This window comes from Notolepis coatsorum (genome assembly GCF_963971535.1).
Source record: "Notolepis coatsorum genome assembly, chromosome: 10".
Classification (NCBI taxonomy): Eukaryota; Metazoa; Chordata; class Actinopteri; order Aulopiformes; family Paralepididae; genus Notolepis; species Notolepis coatsorum.
The window spans coordinates 88217368-88236667 of NC_140174.1; the positions used below are offsets into that span (position 1 = coordinate 88217368).

General features: G+C 46.8%; 1 pseudogene across 1 annotated transcript in view; it reads right to left on the bottom strand.

Moving 5' to 3' along the window:
• LOC311235623 (eosinophil peroxidase-like) overlaps positions 1–10727 on the bottom strand; it is a 47697-nt pseudogene extending 36970 nt beyond the window's left edge. The window contains exons 1-5 of the transcript XR_014621078.1: positions 10634–10727; positions 10143–10327; positions 9598–9730; positions 8562–8691; positions 7066–7279 (exon numbers count right to left, since the gene is read on the bottom strand). The product of XR_014621078.1 is annotated as an eosinophil peroxidase-like (transcript). The remainder of the gene's footprint in view (positions 1–7065; positions 7280–8561; positions 8692–9597; positions 9731–10142; positions 10328–10633) is intronic.
• Positions 10728–19300: the final 8573 nt, after the last annotated feature.

Consider the following 19300-nt stretch of genomic DNA (forward strand, 5'->3'; position numbering starts at 1 on the left):
AATCCAACTGGACGGACTTCTGGAAGTTACTACACGTCATCTGATGTTGACCGGATGGGCGAGGGGGGCGTTTATAATTCCGTGGGCAGCGTTATACCATTCATCTAATGTGGGTCAAATGTTCATCATAGCAGTTAGTGTCGAACACGGTAATATTACACGCTAAAACTCACCCCAGTCTCCACGGGCCGTTGGGCGATCAGCGTGGGGTAGACAGTTTTCCATTATGGGATGTCGAAATACCCGGTCCATTTCCAGGTTGTATAATACTATATACGTCCAAATCATGTTTATCGAGTTATTTGCAACCGATCGATGTCCAGTGTATCAAGATGGAGTCCCGGGACCTATAGCGAGTGCCCGGAAGTAATATGGGTGATCAGCACTTCATCCACATAACTTCCTGTTTGGCGCTTCTGCCGATCGGCCACCAGATGGCGCTCTTGAACCGCTAGAGGATTGAGAGGAGCTCAGAACTGTGTGTGAAGGCTGCGGATGGAAAATATGATTCCGATCACAGATTTTTGAAATATTGATATTAAAGACGAGTTACGGCGTCCTCGGCAACTTGAGCATGGCGGGGAAGGACGCCTAAACACATTTTCGGCACTTAAAGTGTTAATTAACCTACTACCAAAACGTACGGTTATGTATATAACCATAGTTACATGAATGTAGTGACACTCAGCGTCATTAGTGCACATACTTCACTCCAGTACTTGTGCACTGAATAAAAACTCACAAATGTACCTTTACCTACCAACATCCGTCTGGCCACACCCACATCCGCCACCTATATAAGCAGGGGTGTGGCCATACACTCACCTCCTTCTCGATCTTTCACCACACGGCAAGATCAAGGGCCGCAGTGGCATTCTGACGCTGAGCGTCACTACATTCATGTAACTATGGTTATATACATAACCGTACGTTACATGTCATGTAGCTCTGCGTCATTAGTGCACCACAGGAGCTGAGCAGAGCTTACGCCCGACAAATGTACCCCACTGAGGCCCCCCACAACCATCAGAACCAGGGAGGACCCGAGCCCCCACGACCCTCCCTATTGGAGGATGGGAGGGAGACGGATCCGACCGTGCGAAGAGGAACTCAAGCAACTTAACGCACAGGGTGCAGACCGTGGGGCGACCCACGACTACGCACAACCCGCATGCCACCAGGGAACGAACGGAAGGAACAAACCTCGTTACCACCCCCAAAATCACAGGGTTAAGAGCACAACCCTGTGGCAAGGCCGTAGCAGCGGAGCGCGAAGGAGGACCAGACCCAGAAGGGACTGGATCCCCCCGGAAAAAGGGGGCCCGGAGAGGCCAACGACGCCACAGCATCGAGACCTCACCAGGCGGTCACTAGTGACATCGCCAGCGTATTCGGACAGGGCCCATCCAAGAGCAGGCCCTTCCCCCCCAACAGCACGCCGCCTGGCTCACTGCCCCTGGCATATCCAGGCAGTCACCAACCAAGCACAACCCAGGCCTGAACCTACACCGCCTCCGAAATCGGAAGCGTTCAGGGCGGCATGGCCGTAACTTGAAGCACTCAAGAGGCTACACTACAGCGGGAGCAGGCAGCGCACCGGGGAGACGAGCTCCAGAAGAGGCCGATCCCTCAATCCAGGCAGCAGGCACTTGACCCGAGCCTGGAGCAATGGGGACGAGACAGGCGCCAAAAGGGGTCAACTAAAAACAGCACCCCGGCGGAAGGGGCATATGCTGGCATTGTTGAGCACCATGTCAAAGCCTCCACAAAAAAACCCTGACGCTCTAGAGGGGCCGAGGCAGAGAAGGCTGACACGATTGGCAGACGTCATGAATGTGCAGGGGCACACTCAAACGGGTAATCCGGGAGTTGACTCCGCTCCAACACACCAGGGAATCAACCACCCTCTTGGTTCAACATGAGGTGGTTGTTCCTATAACCCCTCAGGAAAACTCCAAAACACACCTGCGGGTATACACTGGCTATACCACAGTACAAGTGTTTCAGTTTTCAAAAAGGGGTTATCCCAGGCCTACGGGTCGACGAAACAATTTCGGACCGGGCCCGGCGGACACAGGGATGCCAGAGGAATTCCAAAGAATCACCTCAACAGCCCCCTCCCAGCCATGCTGAACAGGAGAAGAGAGGGGCGAAAAGAATGGCGTCTTGTGGCTCAATATCACCGTTTTAAGCAACAGAACACACAACTAACCTCTACCTTTATATGAAGAACAAAAGTATTCAGGCCGAGGAAGAAAAAACCCTTTCGACCGAGTGTTAGCCACAGGCCTTGCTAAGCACACAAGTATATGTAGCAACCAAACAAAGACTAAAAGTCTAGCCCTCCTATCAAACCCACACTAGCGAAGTTTAACACATCGTATCCCCATCATATGTAGTGAATAAACACAGTTTGTACCAAAATACAGTCCCTCCTAAGAGGGACTTTTTATTTGGACAAAATCATATGTGGGCCGGGGAAGGGAACAGGGGAAAACAATAGGGGAAAAAAAGTCATCTTTTAGCGACGCTTGCCACGAGCCGCTCGTGGCTTGCCACCCCGGAGGGACGGTAAAGGGTTGCCTGGTCTCGACGATCCCTACCGTCACCTCCGAGCGTGGATGGGCCGGCTGCAGTGGTCGAAGCGCCCTCTCTCCTCCTGGCCTTCTTCGCCGAAGGGCCAGCAGTGGCGGTGGTAGCGGCGGCAGCTTCGGACGCGGATCCCCGACGACGAGCCTTCCGCCCGACTCCACCGGCGACATCGGGCGGGGGGAAGTGAGGCTGGAGCGCGGACCGCTCCTCCTGCATATCCCTGCAGGTTGCAGTCATGAGCTGCAACGCTGACCCGAATAGCCCAGCATCGGAGAGGGGTGCCTGTCCGGCACTCGCGCCTGCTCCAGCCAAAGATTGCGCTGACTAGAGTGGCCAGGGCGCATACTTTCCCGGCGGCGATGGCCTGCAGTTGGATCAGATGCAGGATGGCTCCGGCCGCCTGGGCGTGCTGAGCATGTTGTTCCTCCGTCAGCACCGTACCGCCCGTCATCATCCCGGACATGAACCTCGCCAGCTGCGCGATGTCAGACGTCGCAGCCAGGGTTTGGGTTCCGGCGATGAACGACTGGTCGCTCCAGTTGGCCAACCGCCTCGCGGATTTCCCGTGGGGAACCGGCTTCCGCAAAGGCTCCCACACCACCTCAGGACAAAGGAAAGACGCCATCGGCCTATCAAGCCGAGGCACCCCCTCCTTCATACCCTCGACCAGACCCACCACCCTCGTGACTTGCACGTAGGCGGGGGTGAGGCCCGTGATGTGGGAGACCACCTGTCCCTGACGGACGTAGGCCTCCATTGAGGGGAAAAATGGGCAGACAACGCCCGTCTCCCTCACAGGACGACGTTGCCATAAGTGACCTATGAGATCATCAGGGACAGGAGCAAGCAGTGGCTGCGGCACGCCGTTTGCGACTGCCGCCGCCGCCATGGGCCCGGGGAACAAGGCACGTAGTTCCCCATGCGTACCTCCCCCCATCGAGCACGCGTACCTCACATGCGACAGACTACTGCCCATTGCAGAGCCACTCTCCGATGTGGCTGATAGCAGGGCATCTCATCGCTGAGTCTGAGGTTCTAACCCGACACCAGAATACGAGGGACCCCAAGGAGACATATCACCCCCTGCCATTTCATCCTGAACGGAAGGGGAATATGTCTCCACCGGGGCGTTGAACAAAAGAACATCTGCTTCTACCATGTAATCCTCAGTTTCCATCGGCCACGGAGAAACAGACGCACCTTCATCCGGCTCCAGCAACCAGGCCGTTCGCGCCTGCACGCTACCATCCTACGACGGGAGCGAGCAGACGCAAAAAGCTTGCGTCTCAAATCCTCTGCCTCGAGAGGAGCCGGCCGCCCAACGGCAGACGACCCCTCGGCGGCGGAGTAACTAGAGCAGGAACCAGGCCATCTCACAGGAGACGGCGCTGGTGCACCAGCTCCTCGGAGAGGCAAGCTACCCACCGGACGTCTACCGGGCGCGGATAACGTCCACGACAGCGGCGTCAAACCCGCCCCAAGACGCACGGCAGAGGAGGCAACGGAGAACCGCTGGTGAAGGGTGACGTTGCTAGCGCGACCCCCCGAGGTAAACATTATAGCTTAGCTTTTTTCTTTTGAAAATTATGACAGAAAAAAGCAAGAAATAATGTGAACGCTTTTACTCAACTTTCTTCAGCTAATAAACCTTGTCAAAGTGATGGTAGAGGGGCACTTTCTTGTGGTGAAAGCGAAGAAGGAGGCGTGTATGGCCACACCCCTGCTTATATAGGTGGCGGATGGGGGTGTGGCCAGACGGATGTTGGTAGGTAAAGGTACATTTGTGAGTTTTTATTCAGTGCACAAGTACTGGAGTGAAGTATGTGCACTAATGACGCTGAGCAGAGCTACATGACATGTAACTGATAAACGCCAATGTCCACAACATTGACCGTCAGTGTTATTATTTATACAGAGCATTCAGAAGCCTAAATACGTTTGCCAATTTTGTGGCAAATTATTAGGCTAATTATTATTATTTGAATGAAAAAAGATCTCCTATCCTTTTAATTAGGCCAAATTATTTCACAGTGGCACAGGATCATTTGCCAAGCTTTTGTTAATTTTCAAATAAAATATAAAACTATAATTGTGTCTTGTGTTAATCTCGTCTTGTTAGTAGTAGAGGAAATGGCATGTTTGTAGCCTAAAAGTAATTCTAGCCTACATCTAGGTGGGGACCAGGTTACTGTAGGTGGGGCTCAAAGATATTTCCTAGTACCCAAGTGGGGCCTGATTGAAAAGGATTGCGAACAACTGGGTGAGGCGGATGTCCGAGCTACAGTGGGTTGTGGTCAACTTGACACTCACATCAGCACATGGGCCGCCTCAGGGGGTGTGCGAGCAGTGCGGTCGCACAGGGCCTCGCGGGAAGGGGGGCCTCGCAAAAAAAAAAAAAAAAAAAATTATTAATTTTTTTTATTATTTTTTATTATTTTTTTTTATTTTTTTTTTTATTTTTTTGCGAGGCCCCCCTTCCCGCGAGGCCCTTTTTCATCACAGACCTAAAATCTAGTTTTGCTTATATGCTTATATATTTCACATTAGACACGTTTGTAGAATGACTTGTTCCTGGGTCTGCACCTGGGTCACTATTGGAGCTCTGGTGCTCTGCAGCAGGCATTGGTTTCAATGAGGGGAGGGGTTACACTATTCTAAAGCGTCTGACTATTCCGCGCGGCGCGCGTGCAGCATTGGAGTTTATCCGAGCCAAGGTGAAGAGGACATCGTTCGGCAGATGGACTGAAGATGAAAGTTGTTGCATGTTAGACAGTTCAGTCAGGCTAGCCATCCCGGCTAAAGACAGGGACAGCTAGTTAGCTTTAGCTACGTTATAATATTGAGTGCTATCCCGTGTGGTTCAGTCGGGATAGCCATGATGCTGTCGCCGGCTAGTAGCTAGCTTAGCTAACGGCTAACTAATGTTAGCTAACCTATCCAGAGGAGCGAGGCGAGGCGAGTGGATGTCTTTTCAAAAGAAGCAATACGCCGAAAGGTGTCCAGTCTGCCGGAAAGTACTCGAAGAAGAAGAAGAAGAAATTACACCGTGGGGCCAAGAAAGTCTCCTTCCACGTTGATACTGCGTTATGGTGAGTGACCGTGAGTCAACATATGATTATATACCCGCCGTGGATCTGTCTTTCTCTCTCTGGAGCCAAACTGGTCGACTAGCTAATACTACTAGTAGCTAACGCTAACGGTGTGTGCCTGGTGCTGGTGGTGAGAGCACCTGGCTGTATGCAGCTACATAGAGCCACGTGCCTGATTGAGCTAACTGTTAGCCAGACGCCATGTGTGGGCTGGCTGGCTGGCTGTCGGCCCACCACGTCCTCCCCACACCCAGTCTCCTCGGCCGGAGCCGTGGCCCCCCGTACTATACCAGGAGGGAGGGGTGGGGAGCGAAGGTGGAGGGAGGCGCGCTGAGGCCTTTCGTCAACGTGGAGACCTGTGTTGCGGCCTTTCGCCCTGCGCTCTCGTGCAGGTAACTAAGATTAATGAAAATGTCATGACATTACCCCACTCTTACTTCCTTCCCCTCCCGAATGTTTTGTTAATAACGATGTTTTTTTCCAGGCAAAACATATGCTACTTCACAACATTTGGAGATACGACATGTGCTGTGTGTGAATGGTGTAGCTTGTGTAGCTTGTGTAGCGTTGGGCCATTGGCCAAAGCTGTGTGTGGCCTGGTGTCACAGAGTACCTGGCTAGCCTATTTAGCTGATGTCGGCCATTGGCTCCTTGCTTTGGTTTCTCTGGTATACCCTGCTCTTCTTGTTGGATTTAAGTGTTGATCTTTGTCCTTTTGAATCTGTCATACATGCTCTAGTCTCTAACACACACACACATGACAAACACACATGTTCTCTCTCTCTCTCTCTCTCTTTCTAACACACACAGTCTGCCTATGGCGGCCTTTCTCGATGGCTAGGCTGTGCTCAAGGATCTTCAGTCACAGTGCTCAGGTATTCTGCCACTGTGTACTCTCTGTTTAGGGCCAAATAGCATTTCAATTTCTTTCCAATGTGTCTCTCTCTCTCTCTCTCTCTCTCTTTTGATCTTTGTCCTTTTGAATCTGTCATACATGCTCTAGTCTCTCTCTAACACACACACACATGACAAACACATGTTCTCTCTCTCTCTCTCTCTGTACACTGTATATTGACTGTCGAACGGGAGCTCTCTCTCGCTCTCTCTTTTGCTATATGTTGACTGTATCATGCCCCGCCTCGGGCAGCGCTATTATTTAAGAATATGTTGACTGTATATATAAAAAAAAAAAAAAATATATATATATATATATATATATATATATATATATAATTTTATTTATTTTTTTTTTTTTTTACCTTTGGGGGGGGGGGGGGGGGGGGGGCTCGCGTTAAATCTCGCACAGGGCCTCGCATTTCTCCCAGGCGGCCCTGGGCGTCATGATCTATTTGCAATGTGTTTCATACGTTTGTTTGTTTCTCACCAGCCAGGAAGCAAGGCACCTCCTCTGCGGTGCTGTTGTTCGTGATGCGGGCCCGGGTGGCACACATGTTGGCGCCCATGTTGCTGAAAGGTAGGAGCTCACGACCGGCGTCCGTGTACAGGGTATTGCCCCTCATGAGGCCCTTGTCGGTGCTGAGGTCACGGAGCGCGCGTGCTTTGACCTCCTCCGCACCGTACAACTGGTGTACTCTCCCCTGCACTCTTAAATTTCTATATGAATGAACTTTCTGTACAGCTTGGCAGAAAGTAGTAGTTGTTTAAGAGCTGCTCAATATCCGTTCTGTTTATGGAGTAAGGTATGACGTGAAATACAATGCTAAGAAGAGGTCATTCTGATTTACAGGACCAAAAGTGTTAAGGATATTTCTGTTCCTTCTTTTTATCTGTCTGGGCTGGTGCTGGGCGTCTGCTGTAGTTCAAAATATTTGGGACACATCATCACTGGTCAAATTAGTGATGACATGTACCGACAGCGGCGAGTACTGTGTGCTCAAGCGAACATGCTGAGGAAGGAGTTCCATTTCTGCTCTGATGGGGTGAAAATGTACCCGTTTAGGGCATATTGCACTCCTCTCTATACTGCCCCCTTGTGGGTCAAATTTAAGCAGGCTAGCTTTCATAAGCTCCAGGTTGCTATAATGATTGCCTGAGGATTCTGTTGAGAAAGCCTAGGTGCTGCAGCGCCAGTGAAATGTTTTGTGGTGCTGGAGTTAACTCCTTTCATGATCTGCTGAGACACCTGATGTACAAATGTATATGTCGTCTAAATGCGTCTCAGAACAGGATCATCATGTTGCAGACTCAACCTAGTCTCAATGACATCAAGTTCCAGTCTTGTATCTGGAAGTATTGGTACAGTGCCCTGTTTTAGAGCTGCTATTGGTTTATGTTTTTATTAGTGTGATGTCATTTGTTGAGTTTTTTTTACTCTGTGGACCCTGTGTCTGTTAATAAAGATGATTGATTGAATAAATAACTAATCCACAGCATCCGAGGGGAGATGAGAGAAAAGGCTATATGCTGGGTGACTAGTGTCCTTCATAATGCAGAGTTTCTTCCTGCAGTGGTAGTGTAAATGACCTGTAACTGTGGTAATCACTTTTATAATTTGTTATGCTGTTTTCACTATCCTGATCAGGTGTTTATGATCCCATGCTGCGACACTGCTGCCAAACCATACACATGGTTCAGACGTACTTCTCAAAACAGGCAAGAAGGTCTGCTAAAGGCGTGAGATAATTGCTTATTTTACGAACGTAAACAAGCTTAACAAGTGGAAATATTTTTGTTGAGAAAAATATGATTTTACATCTTAATACAAGTTAAAAAGAAATATATTTTTTTACAGTGCAAGTGACAATTAGGTTCCCCCTCTGGGTCAAATTACTGCGAGAAAATACATATAGCATTATTAATACGGTACCCAATTAAGAAATAATCTAAATACAATGTATTTGCCGATATGTTTATGTATACCAGTGGGAGCAGGTTGTTGTTGATTTTCCGGTTGGGGTCCCAGCCCTTTGGCTCTGAGATCCCATCCTGGTACTCAGCAGGTAACCAGCGTGTGAAGGGCATGTTGGAGGACCCTCGACGAGGGTTTTCCCTGAAGAGGAGAAACCACAGATTTATCTCTTCATCTAAGCATGCTAAACATCTTAACCTTGATGATGATAGGTTTGTATTGTAACTAGGGCTGTCCCCGACTAAGGATTTGGATAGTCTACTTTGATAGAATTTTTTTTTGTATCATTCCATTTGGGCTGTGGGGGGTGCTTAATGTCTGAAGGAGTCGACTGATGGCTTCTTGTGCTCTGCAAAAGCATGCAATTGGTCCACTGATGGATACATCTTGATATTTGTCTAGTCTGTTCATTAGATGGGTGAAATCCTCTTTCAGAACCTCTGTGCCTGTTTTCTTAGGCAGTTAGCCTCTGGTATGCGTGCCATTAGCGTTAGCCACGCTTCTAGGCCTCTTTTCTTTTGGAAAGAATGATATATAAAAAGAAAATTTGCATTCGACTAAGAGGTTGACAGTCTACTACGTCTCCTTTCGGTCGATTAGTTGACTAATAGGGGTCAGCCCTAATTGTAACACAAGCAACAAAATCTAAGCGGTTTAACCCTTTCACTACCACAGGGTTGACCCTTTCACTGCGACAATACAGAAGGTTAAGCCTTTCACAACCACACTACAAAAGGTTAACCCTGCAGACTGTTCAATTATGAATTGAAAATGGGGGACCCTAATGTAACCAAGACGAAAGTCTCTCTGGTCTGCATCCCCTTAACAATTGTGTGTATTGAGCCGTACTGTATTGTACCCATTCTGCAATCTGTTAATAAAGTTCTCAATCAATCTGTAGTGTGGTAGTGAAAGGGTTAAAAAGATAAAATAATCATTTCTAAGTACATAAATAAATAGGTCTGACAGGAACGATGGCAATAAAGATAAAATAATAATAATCAACCTGACTTGACAGACAGATATGTTGCTAGGCAGCTTCCACACCTGTTGTTGCAGGCACTGGTGGCAAGGCGGTATTTGTCCACATTGGGCGTGGCTTTGCAGTTAGGAGCATGAGACCTGGCAGAGCAGCCAGTCAGCTCAGCAATGGTCTCCAGGTCCTCCTCAGAGATCAGATCTGAATGGCAGAGGTGGGAAAAAGGAATACAGTTAGCTTCTCATTATTATGCACCTGAAAATGCCAGGATAAAAGACTGTAGAACAAATTGATCCCCCTCACTATACTTTTAAGGACTCTATCACAGAGTTGTTTACACACCTGCAACTGTCACACAGCCTGTGATTTGACTGGTCTGCTTCATGTATGCCCCTTTGTAATTTTATTTGGTTGTTTGATGTGTGTTTTAATTATTCCCGTACCTCTGTGATGCATGTACCATCTGTCTCGTTTCTATTTATTTTATTTTTTATTTGCCCATTTCCCTGTTACCCTTCGAGGAGACCTTTTGTCCTCTCGCCAGACAGTCATTGAAAATAAATTAATCATCGTTTTTAACTGACCTGCCTGGTTAAATAAAAATAGAACAGACCTGTTGCGTTAATGGAGCACTTGCTTATCTGGCGCCCCAATAGGGACCGCTTCTGGATCAGGTGGATGGCATTCTCCATGTAGTTAGCAGCGCGCACCGCTGTCCGGGTCTGACCAGAAGGCTGCTTCATCAGCCGCAGGATGTCAGAGGGCGTGGCTGCATGCCGCCGCACACGCGCTAAGCTCCTATGCCGGAAGATAATTCAGAGAATCCATCCATCACCTGGTTGAGTTTGTCTCGTGCCTTGATATTGTTGGTTTATGTAGACATGTTTGAAGGGTTAAAAATACATATTATTCATAAATCCATACATCAATGGATGTTGTAGGCAAAGAAATTCAAAAGTAATAAAACATTTAAGAAACTTACATTATGTCAAAAGCAAATTATTACGTTTCCGATTGCAATTTCAATGAGGTAATTAGTGATCGCTTACAGATAACATTTGTAAAGTAAGCGCCTCTACCATGTCAGTGGGTTTGTATACTTACTCAGTCCTGGAATATTCATAATCTACGTCCACTCTCGCCATGGCGTCATTCACGGCGCTCTGGATGAAGCCCCGTCTTAAGTGTGCTTCTGCATCTGTATCAACATTGTTACTTTTCAATTATCACTCACCTGTACCATACATTCATTATAGTATTACAAAACCTATTCTGAAATGTTGCCACTGAAATTTCACAAGCTTCTCAGTAATAATCCTATCTAATTAATTAGACATAACTTTACCAAGTGCTTGCAGTAGGAGTAGGAACACTGATTGCTATTTAATAATGGACATATGATTCACATTCACTCATTATGCACATAATTATGTCAGTATCTGTGGAAAGATGCCCAATGCATTTGTCATTATGTCACATTGTTATCTTAATTAGCCATCTAGCCAACAAAATTCCTTCAATTAATAACCTCCTGTGATTGGAATTCTTCAGATGAACCATGTAAGTCAGTTTTTAAGTTTAAAAGAAAACGCCAACATTTTGGGAAATTAGCTTATCTTCTCCAGAGAGAGACAAGCTAGATACCAGTTTCCTCAGCTATCTGGCTGCATGTTAGCCTAGCTTAGCACAATGAATGGAAGCAGACATGACCGGTTAGCCTTTGGGGAAAGGTGTTAGTTGGACAATGCCTAGGCTAACCGGTCATGTCCGCTTCCATTCATTGTGCTAAGCTATAGGCTAACATGCAGCCAGATAGCCTTCTACTGAACGCACGCACAGAGAGAAAACTCGTATCCATATTCTTGTCTCTCTCTGGATCAGGTCTCTCTTTCCCAAAATGTTAGTGTGTTCCTTTAAATTGAATGAGCTCAAGGTGGCAAGTTAGAGTGTTGTGTAACCTACACTCATCGTTAACCCTTTCGCTACCAAAGGGTTAACCCTTTCACTGCGACAATACAGAAGGTTAACCCTCTCACTACCACATGGCAAAGGGTTAATCCTTTCACATCCACACTACAGAAGGATAACCCTTTCACAAAGGTTAACCGTCTGTGGTAGTGAAAGGTTAACCTTCTGTAGTGTAGTAGAGAAAGGTTAACCTTCTGTAGGGTGGTAGTGAAAGGGTTAAAGACAGGTGCTGCTCTCTGAGCCTGTGACATTCTACTATACTATATGAATTGAAAATGGGGGACCCTGATGGAAACAAGACACACGTCTTTCTCAGGTCTGCATCCCCTTAACAATTGTGTGTATTGAGCCGTACTGTATTGTACCCATTCTGCAATCTGTTAAATAAAGTTCTCATTCATTCATCATTCACACAGAAAGTGATTGGATTGACTTTACGACTTACAAGTTACAACTATACTTGTCTCAAGGATTCGCTTAGTTTACATACAGCTAGAAAGCAAGATGCTATAGGTAAGGCTTACCTGCTGCATTGACCTGACTCAGCGAGCACAAATACAGGGCCGCGCCGCAGGCGTGAATATTAAAGGCAACCAACTTGTGTTCAGCTTTTCGTTCAGCGTTTCTCTGATTGGCCACACGGCCACGTGACCGCCCTAGCACACGCCCTTTTCCGCTGAGAGACGCGGCAGAAGCGCTGGTCGAACCAACGCGCTGCTCGAACCAGTTCAGACAGAGGTGTTTATTTATATTAATAAACATATCTACTAGAAACACTGGTGTTCTGTTGTGTGACTGTACTAAACTCTTCCACCACATGACCGACATTTGACATACAGTACACCTCCTATCTATGTTGGGATTATGTTTGGTCATGACAAAACAATAAAAATCGCTACTGTTAGTAATGCTGCCACCACCCACTTCAATGACAGAGCTCTCATATTTGCGAATGCATAAACTATATCTTAAATTATGGCGATGATGACCGACATTTGACATACAGTACACCTCCTAACTGGCCAGTATCACGTCTTCGTCTGTTTGGCTCTCCATCCAATTCCTCTGCGTTGTGTACTTTTAATGGTCCTGACGTCTCCGATACTGGTAGATAAGATCCTTATCTCCCCCCCGTTAGTGCAATCCGTAAACCATAATACTTCCCCACCTCCGTAAGAATTCGACACTTCGACAACGTGAAATACCTTACAAGGAAAAGCATGGTTTTATTTCTCTAAACAGAAACCTCAGCTCAGATGTTAACAGATTGTATTGTCCTTGAAGAGTATATTTCTAATGATCTTTCGGTGTGTTCATATTATCGTCCTTTTGCTGTTCAGTCCAATAGTGTTCAGGCCTGTTCGTTAGCCTAAAACCATCCTCGTGGTAGCCGAAGCTACTGGTGATGTGCCATTCTCCCCCCCCCCCCCCCCCCTCTCTCTCGTCGAGAGGAGAGAGTCTCTTCTGGTTTCTTCCCTCTTAGTCTCAGTCAGATTTTAGTCTGCTCAACACCCGGAAACACCGTTCGACTTATAGATGTTCGTCGTCGCAACGACGGCCCCGCATTCTGGTTGTCATGTGACGTGTTGTCATGACAACTGCGTTTAACCTTTCACACATTAAAATGCAGTTTCATTCACTGTTGCATTAAGATGAACCTCTCTCCCTCCTGCTCGTCGAGACAGTACACTCTAATCTCAGATGTTCTAATGAGGAATGTCAACAAACATTCTCTCGCTGGCAGTGTGGCTCACAACAATCACCCTGCTACTGAACCACCGTCTCCTGCTTCCACCGTCCGCATGCACTTCGACCTCTCTGACCCGGCACCGTTTTAGCTGTGGTCACTCCCCCCAATCTATACATCACATACATTGAAAAACCACCATTTTCTCTCAATCCCCCCTTGATTCTTATCACCCCTTCAGAATCATAAATCATTATTTGGTTTTTTAATTAATTATGCCAAAAATAGCCTGTGGTTGAAGCAAACCAACCTCGTCTCTCGTGCACAAGAAACGAAGACGGCCCACGGTCAACCCAGTGATCCTGCTGCCTGATGTCTGTTTGCGCCCCCCTTCGTGCACAAAGGGAACCGAAACCGACCACCAAAACCAACAACATCCAACGACTCATAACCATTGGAGCCCCCCTGTCTGCTCCCAATAATTATATCCTGTTGTTCTACTGTTCTCCCTCTTATCTACCTTCTATATATATATATATCCTTCTATACATATATCTTATATATGAATCCTCCATTTATATCTCATACTCCTAATCAATGAACACAGGACTTCTCGCTGTTGTCTCGTCTCTCGATCTCCTGATTGACTCTGAAAGGAAGTCCCTGTTTGTTCATGATTCACCGCCCGTGCTCTGTTGTTTCAAAACGCTCTCTAAACAGCGTCTCCGCCAGGAAGGCCCCTCCGATGTCCGCCTCGTTCTCCCCTGGGCAACACCGCCTGCGACCGCTGGACTCCGCCTCGTCGGCCGTCTCCGCCCCGTCGGTCATCTCCGCCCCGTCGGTCATCTCCGCCCTGTCGGTCATCTTGGTTGAGGCTCATCTCCACCGCCGTCGGCCCTCTCTCTCGTCGTGGACGGTCTGTGTACCAGGCTGCCGTGCCTGGCCCCTGCGGCTTCCTCCTCCTCCAGTCTGTCTCCTGGCCATCTCCATCGCTGTCGGTGTCATTCCCCCCTTGAAAGCAGAAACACAACACCGGCAGTCTTTCTGTACACTCGACCCTGTGTTTTCTATTAGTCTACCGTGACTTTGGGCCTGCAGCTCGTTCTCTATATATTTTTTTTCCTCTGCAAGCCCCTGCCATGGCCACGCCCTTTCAGACTGTTGGACGGTGTGAGTGTCCTACAGCCCATGGCGCTATTTGTTCTCTATTAGTCCCCCACCTTCTCAACACCCATATCTAATCCTACAGGGCTGTTCCCTGTTTTGTTGTCTTCCGGCGTGACACCAGCAGCTAAACGATACCCACTCGGCGCTCTACGTTTGTCCCACGGTTGACCCCCAGCGCGCGCCAGTTCTTTCTGGTGACGTGTCCCCTCAAGACTCTGCCTATTTATTAGGTGTGAGAAGGCCCCACTGGAATTCAAACTCCCTCTTTATTCAATAATTAACCCATTCAAATAACTGCACCTCCTCTGTCTGTGCAATTCTTATTTAATCCATTGTATGCTTAAACTCTATATCTAATATTATTATTATAATAATAATAATCCACTCTCTGTGCTAAATATTCCCCTATGGGTAATGAAAACTCCCCAGCACTACCCCCCCTCCACCACTAGGTGGCGACCTACTCCTCCTCTATGGTGGTTTAGTTGACGTGTCACTTCCTGATTCTAAACCCCTCGTGGCTCTGCGGCCATTTTGACTCGGTGCAAATGGCTACTCTCTCAACAAACGAACGCTGCCCTTCCTTCCAAGGCCTAAAAACACAGCTGTTTTTCCTCTCTTTCCTCTCCATTATCAGGGGACGCTTTCTCAGACTAATACTCTTGCCTGATCGGACATAATACACACTGGTACAATCTCCTTTCGACTTTCCTTCTGTTATGAAAACAGTCCCGCCATAACAATTTTTCGATCTGATTCAAGCGCCCCCCCCCCCCCCTTTTTCCTCATCTCGCATTTACCCTCCTTAAACCAAAACTGTGCAGCCTGCCTCGTTTGCTTTTCATTCTCTGTCGATAACACCCTCGATTTTCACCATGGCTCTCTGCTCATATTATTACAGCTGGCATTCTCTCTCTGTGTCAAACTAGAAATGTTTACATTTACGGATTCACTATCTGTTCGTTTTTATTTGGCTATAAAATATCAAAACAACCATGTGTGCACAGTGAACTCACATCTTTCTCCGGAGCGCTGTTTCTCCTACAGCGCTGGTTCGCCTCCTGACCGCTCGACTCGCCGCTCTCTCGCAGGGCTGGCCGGCCTTGCTTCGATCATGATTCTCCCACACATTGATGACTGTTGTCCACTGTCGCCCCATTATTGAAAAAGTCTTTATCCGTTGTTCTTATCTCTTGCAAATCCGGCTGTCATCAACAACCAACAACAACCAACTGTTCCCGTTGTTTTAATCTCTTGCAAATCCGGGTCCCAACGGCATCAACTTTAAGATTCTGATCAAACTGGCCAGTATCACGTCTTCGTCTGTTTGGCTCTCCATCCAATTCCTCTGCGTTGTGTACTTTTAATGGTCCTGACGTCTCCGATACTGGTAGATAAGATCCTTATCTCCCCCCCGTTAGTGCAATCCGTAAACCATAATACTTCCCCACCTCCGTAAGAATTCGACACTTCGACAACGTGAAATACCTTACAAGGAAAAGCATGGTTTTATTTCTCTAAACAGAAACCTCAGCTCAGATGTTAACAGATTGTATTGTCCTTGAAGAGTATATTTCTAATGATCTTTCGGTGTGTTCATATTATCGTCCTTTTGCTGTTCAGTCCAATAGTGTTCAGGCCTGTTCGTTAGCCTAAAACCATCCTCGTGGTAGCCGAAGCTACTGGTGATGTGCCATTCTCCCCCCCCCCCCCCCCCCTCTCTCTCGTCGAGAGGAGAGAGTCTCTTCTGGTTTCTTCCCTCTTAGTCTCAGTCAGATTTTAGTCTGCTCAACACCCGGAAACACCGTTCGACTTATAGATGTTCGTCGTCGCAACGACGGCCCCGCATTCTGGTTGTCATGTGACGTGTTGTCATGACAACTGCGTTTAACCTTTCACACATTAAAATGCAGTTTCATTCACTGTTGCATTAAGATGAACCTCTCTCCCTCCTGCTCGTCGAGACAGTACACTCTAATCTCAGATGTTCTAATGAGGAATGTCAACAAACATTCTCTCGCTGGCAGTGTGGCTCACAACAATCACCCTGCTACTGAACCACCGTCTCCTGCTTCCACCGTCCGCATGCACTTCGACCTCTCTGACCCGGCACCGTTTTAGCTGTGGTCACTCCCCCCAATCTATACATCACATACATTGAAAAACCACCATTTTCTCTCACTATGTTGGGATTATGTTTGGTCATGACAAAACAATAAAAATCGCTACTGTTAGTAATGCTGCCACCACCCACTTCAATGACAGAGCTCTCATATTTGCGAATGCATAAACTATATCTTAAATTATGGCGATGTGTCTAATATGGCTGTCGCGAAGTCATTGATAAGCGACAGCCATATTAGACACATAGCCATAATTTAAGATATAGTTTATGCATTCGCAAAATATGAGAGCGCTGTCAGCGAAGGGCTTCCTACAACAGAGCACCGCCGCTGCTGCTGCTGAAGCTGGATCAAGCCGCGGGCGGCGCACGGAAGCCGGGGAAAAACCACCGCGTCGCCCCGCTGGCGCTTCACGGCTTCAGCAGCCTCCACGGGCGAAATAACATATAACCAGTGGTGCGTTGTTAATATGGACTGAGCCGGCACGCAGGATAATGACGCCGTGCGCACGCGCATGCGCATATGTTCCCTCGCGCACATGTATAATAATACACTTTGTTTGTATAGCCTTTCATACAGAAACTGCAGCTCAAAGTGCTTCACAACAGAAGAAAGACAGGCATAAAATGAGCACATAAAGTGCAGACATATAAAATCCGTTTTTCACATTTGGATCTAACATCCCAACAGGCAACCTTGTTTATGGTTTGATTCAGTTTTAATATAAATAATAAAAATAAAGAGAAGATTAATTAATTATCTACTCAGTCCCAAAGTTTGTGATGTAAGTAAGACTGTAAACACGCATTTGTCATGTCTCATCAATCATGAACCACGATTATTTTCAAGAGAAACAAAACAGGCAAATAACCTAGCTAGTCAATCTGGACAAAAGCCTATATTAAAAAATTAAAGCTGTTCAAATGCTGTTGCTGTTAGGTTAGTGTTACTTGCCTTCCTGCTCCTGGCGTCCACTCCTGGTTTAGCAAAACTAAGTTTGCTTTGAACGAGTGTCGCACTCGTCCTCATCTTCTTCTTGGATGGCATGATCCTTGCAGTTGTGATGGTGAATGAAGACAGGTAGTCAGATACTGTTAACTTATACATTGTATGTGCGGACGTGGTTGAAGACACCGGCCTAGCGGCTATGATAATGCGAGGTAGCGCCGGGAGGCAGGTAAACACGACGAGCCGAGTCGAGCGCAGCGCGTTCTTGAGTGCACGCGCATGCGTGCACAACCATGCATGTATGTGCGTGCAGCCGTGCACGCGCTTTTGCTCAAATCTTTAATACTCAGTGAGCTTGCACACCGTGCTACCCCGTCCCATGAACAACGCATGCCTGCATATAACGTTACAGCGTACAGTTCCACACTGATGTACAGTGAGTGTTTAATATGGCTGTCGCGAAGTCATTGATAAGCGACAGCCATATTAGACACATAGCCATAATTTAAGATATAGTTTATGCATTCGCAAAATATGAGAGCTCTGTCATTGAAGGGCTTCAACGGAGCGCGGCCGCTGCTGCTGCTGGAGCTGAAGTGATGTACAGTGATTGATTGATTGATTGAAAAGTTTATTAACAGATTGCAGAATGGGTACAGTACAGTACAGCTCAATACATACAATTGTTAAGAGGATGCAGACCTGAGAAAGACTTTCGTCTTGTTTCCATCAGGGTCCCCCATTTTCAATTCATCATATGACATACAGATAGACAGTACTGCTACATCTATACATTTATGACATACCAGATTTTCAAATACAGTACTGTTTGTGATACTAAAAAAATCCAGAAGAAGAGTATATACATTTGACATAGAAACTGTGCATTGGGGGAGGTTGGGTAGGTGGGGTGGGGCTGTACATTGGAGGTGGGGGGGGGGGGGTTGGGTAGGGGGGGGGACACACTGTACATTGGAATACTGACATACATTTGACATGGAAACTGTACATTGGAGGAGGTTGGGTAGGTGGGGTGGGGTTGGGTGGGGCTGTACATTGGAATACTGACAAAGCCATGCTTGGTCTTTATTGTACAACTGGGTTAGGACTAGGGATGTCCGATATTATCGGCCGACCGATATTATCGGCCGATATCGGCAGTAAAATGTGATATCGGAAAATATCGGTATCGGTAAAAAAAAAAAAAAAAAAAATAACATTTTTTTTTTTTTTTTTTTTTTTTTAACATTTATTTAACCTTTATTTACCCAGGCAAGCAAGTAAGAACCAATTCTTATTTTATTTATTGTCAAAAGTATGCATGTTGGTTTAAAATGTTCATTTTTACTTTTTTAATGATCATATTTTGCACAGATAATGCTTACATTTAGAAAGCCTTTTGAATGCATCCAGTGAAATTATTAGTTACCTGAAATTATTCCGTTTTTTGGGGGGGAAACCCTGCATATATCGGTATCGGTTGATATCGGTATCGGTATCGGTATCGGAAATTGGAGTTGGACAATATCGGAATATCGGTATCGGTAAAAAAGCCAATATCGAGCATCCCTAGTTAGGACATTTGTAGGGGCCAGTTTTGAATTGCAGTCTCCCGTAGGTGTTCTTTGAGAGTGTTTTTGAAGGTGGGTAGTGATTTACATTCCTTTACAGCTTTGGGTAGGGCGTTCCACATTGTTGTGGCATAATTGCGAAACATGTTTAGTCCCTTGTTTGAGCCGAATCTGGGTTTTACATGATTTGTGGAGCTCCCTCTGGTGTTGTGATCGTGGTATTCACTGACCTTTGGGAAGTATTTTGACATGTACATGGGTACCTTGGTCGTGTAGTGTATCTTGTAGACCAGGCCCATTGCAAGTT